The sequence below is a fragment of the Brassica oleracea genome, chromosome C2, assembly GCF_000695525.1.
Source record: "Brassica oleracea var. oleracea cultivar TO1000 chromosome C2, BOL, whole genome shotgun sequence".
Taxonomy (NCBI): Eukaryota; Viridiplantae; Streptophyta; class Magnoliopsida; order Brassicales; family Brassicaceae; genus Brassica; species Brassica oleracea.
In genome coordinates this window covers 27107299-27111651 of record NC_027749.1, presented here as the reverse complement: position 1 = coordinate 27111651, position 4353 = coordinate 27107299, and positions in this window count along the sequence as shown.

Here is a 4353-nt window from a genome sequence, read left to right as displayed (position 1 = left end):
TGTTTGCTTTAGTAACATTCAACCTAAGAGATTAGATGCTTTAGTTGCTTTACTAAAAGAACATTCATCTAGAGATAGAGCTTGTTTAGCTTAGTGTCTAGGCATAAGGAAAGTGTTTGATTGATACCTTGCCACCCTTAGATTGGATCTACATCACCCGAGATCAAATGCCTAGCCCCATGAGTCCTCTTGCTTCATATTGAGAAAGAAAGATCATTACTTTATTGCATTAGCTTATTAGTTCTTAGTTCATACCATCTTTAAAACCGGATTGCACTTAGCTTAAGCATGAACTTGCATTCCCTTTGCTTTAGAATCACCTAGGATTGGTTCGACAATCTTTTATACTACAGTGATTTGATCTTGGACCCTTGAAAAGTCCTGCATCAGCATGTCATGTGCAAAATCTTGAGAGTATTAGGAGTGACAATGAGTTGTTCTCATCTTTGGCAAGCATTAGGACCTCATTTGAGCTAGCCTCTAGGATGTTTGTTGGGTTCGTATGCTTGATTTTGATCTTGGGATTGAGATTTGAGTAAAAAAAAAAAAAAAAAAAAAGGACTCTTGTGTTTATAAGTAGAATCCCCTTTAGAATAAAAAAAACATGAAACGAGTGGAGAAAAGAAAAATAAATGAGCTGAGTGAATAAAAAAAAATCCCTAGTTGGCTAATATAAGAAATGGGAATGTTTCAATGGGTGAGAGATGAAAGTGAGTGTATCTTTGGGTTTTGGGATGATGAAAAGAATAAGGGTAGAGCTTGAAATAATTTAGGAAATGGGTAAAATGATGAGAACAAGTCATTGTATGCATGAATTGTTCTTTTTCTTAGATAAATTTTGCATAATGTTTTTGCTCCTATTCTTGAGTGTGAGTCACCATAAAAGATGCATTTGAAAACCCTTGCTTCACATTAGACCATTTTGCTCACCAAGCCAAATGATTGAGATCATGTGCCCATTTGTGAGAATTCACCTTGTGTGTGTGTGAATCAATGTGAGTGTTGGTTGATTAGCATTACAACTTGTGAAGAGATAAAAGAGTCTTGATACGCCTTGAAAAGCTAGAGTGTAATAAAAGTATTTGCTCATGCTATTTGCTATGTTTTTCTTTGGGATGTTAACTTGAAGGTTAGAAAATGTTCTTTTGGTTATAAGCTCCCAATTTTAAATATCTCCCTCTTGATTATTTTTAAAGTTTACTTATAGACAAGTAAAGGACTAGTGTGGGGGAGTTGATATCTCATGATTTTTATAGTTTTTAACATATACTCCCTCTGTTTCATTATAAGTGTTGTTTTAGGTTTCAACACACGGATTAAGAAAACAATTAATTTTGTACATTTCCTATAAAAAATACTATTACATATACACCTAACCATATTTCAACCAATAGAAAAATAAATTTTGCATAAAATTAATAAATTTTGCATTGAAAATCGAAAACAACACTTATTTTGTAACGAAAAAAATAAAACGACACTTAATATGAAATGGAAGGAGTATTTATTATTCATATTAGTGTTTTGAGTTGCATTTAGGTGTCTACATTGCATATATTTGTCTATTTATGTGCATTAGGGTCTAAAGTGCACACTTGAGAAGTTTGGGGCGAATGTGTGAATAATCAAGACTCTGAGGACCTGTTTTGAAAATAAGCAAGAACTCACCATTGGAGCTCACGAGCTTTCTTCTCCAAGCCGATCCGGAGCTTGACGACACGGCGAGCTTCGACCCGACGACGGCTAAGGCTGGGCTGACGATGACGTGTGATTCCAGACCGTCACGGAGGAGAGCTCGACGAGGAAGACAGAGACGAGACAGAAGACTCACGCCAATGGAGGTTTCTGGGAAGAAGGCCATGACCGGATTGGAAGCTACGACGGCGAAGCTTGAGGCCACAGTGAAGACCGAGCACGGCAGAGGACCAGAACACGGACAGAGATTTGGAAGGTGGTTCACAGTGGCTTGGAGATTGATTGTGTGGATTGCGACGAAGAGGAAGACCCTGGGCGGCCATAGCGGAGTAAGTGAGGCCGCGTTTTCACGGCAGAGACACGGAAAATGAACAGAGAATACCGCGGATTCACGACGCGGCTTGGACAAGGCAGCGGAAACGAGGCAGGGAGCTTGGAGATTCGCCGCGGCCAGACGTCGCGGAGGTGAGCAGTCCGCGGTTCACTCGAGCTGGAGGAGACAAGCCGAGATTTTTGATTTAATTTTAGTCTGGTTTAATCCTGGTTTGTGGGATTAAACCGGTTCGAGTTTTGCCTTCCTATAAATATATTTAGACCTAGAAACTTTATTTTTATCTCATTTTCTCTCAAGACTTTGTCTAAACTTGTAAAAGCTTGAATCTTTTGATAATCTAAGGAAGTACTTCATCTTATATTTGTGTTTCTCTTGCTCATTAACATGATTAGCCTTGATCATTACATGTGTTTAAGGTTTCTCATGGAGATTATTGAGTAGTGACCTTGTGATTCATGGGTTAGATAGATTAGGGTGATTAAGTGGATATTTAGGATATTTATTGCTTGATTAACAATGTTCTATGCTTGCTAAGTGTTTTTAATGATCGATTAGACTTGATCACTCTTATCTAGACCTAAAGCTATTTTACGCCGGGAAGGTGTTTGTTAAAATGCTTGAATGAACTTAGCATTGTCTTTTACATATTTGGCCAACGGCAGTTGATGTCCGAGATGTTTAAGTGGTTAGTAGACTTGTGATTTATGAATGCTTGAATGTGTTAGCCAACGGGAGTTGATGTTTGATGCATGACTAGAATAGGGATTATTACCACGACAGTGGATTAATCTATACTGAATGAAATCTAGACCTATAGACTTGTTGATTGTTTAGTTTGAACATCCTAGATTGAACCTTGTTCACCTTATATCAATTATCATTGCCCATGAATCTATCCTTAGCATTTGATTTAATTCTTGCACTTATTTCTTGATTGGATTTGAGATCACCTTGTTTATATTTCTAGGATATTAGCTTGTTACAAATCATCCATCTTCTTTTTTGCTTAGATTAAGGAACCTTGTGTATTCTTGGTGTTATAGATCATTACTTCCTTGTGGATTGGATCCTAAAATGCTCAAATGACATACAATTCGATTGTGGTATTATTGGCACAGTAGGTTAATTGGTGTGTTCTTAAACGCTTAATCAATTTGGCGTAGTTTCTGGTGAACTAAGTAGATTTGTCATTAAGGTTTCAAACTTTCTTGAGATTAAGCTTTATTTTCTTATGCTTTGTTTTGTTTTTGTATAGCTACCAACCTTTTATTCTAACTTTTGCTATTTTCAGTGATGGCAGCAAGCCACTTTGCTTGGCCATACACTTGAAGATCACATTAATGATGATGATGAGCCATATATGGAGGAGTCATTTGATGAAAGTATACTCACACCAGAACATAGTGTAAAGGTGGATGAGCTTTGCAAAGAGAATCCAATGTTGACAAGGGAGGACATGGCAGTGATACTCAGGTTAAATCTTATGTCACATCAGGCAACACTAGAAGGAAGAGAGCTCACCGGCATTGAGAAAAGAATGGCTCAATAGCTCAAAGAGGTATTTTATTGGGTTCCACCAACCCAGCCGGAAGGTATATGCAATTCTACTTTAGAACTTCATTTTGAGGATATTTGCTTGCCATGTGTTGAAGAGATTGCCTCTGATTTGAATTCTCATGTGCTCATCAATGAATGTCTTGATCTAATATTTTAAACTAGAAAACTAGATGACTTGACAGTGGAAAAGCTTGTTAGAGATCATATTGAAGTTTGTTTTGACAAGAACTCTCTTTGTGCTTCAATTGTTCTTGAATCTGAGTTTTTGATGCTTGATGAACCTAGACCTCTTCTTGAACTAGCTGATTTAGGGGATGAACTTGATGTTGATAGGCTCTTGTTTGAGATAGAAAACCCCATTGTCAAAAATTTTCATGAGAATGAGAACATTGTGTTTTATTTGATTAATGGAGATAGAGTTGACTACTTTGTTAAAACTTCGTTTGAGCCTGTAGTTGAATTTGTGTCTCCACCAAATGCTTTTGATTCTTATGATCATCTGAACCTCGATGAGCATTTCATAATTCATGTCACATCTTTAGTGAAGCTCTTCGAGGAAAATTTTGTCTATTTTCTATGGACAGTAGTGTGCTCCTTTGCATACTTGGTTCCTTGTTTTTGTAGGAGAAGAACCAAAGGTGCATTGGCTCAACCTTTTGATACTTATGATTAGCAAACACACAAAGTCAAGCTAGAGACTTAAAACAAGCTCGCTTGGGAGGAAATCTCATGTTATCCATTGTAAATATTTCTTTATCTTTCCTTTT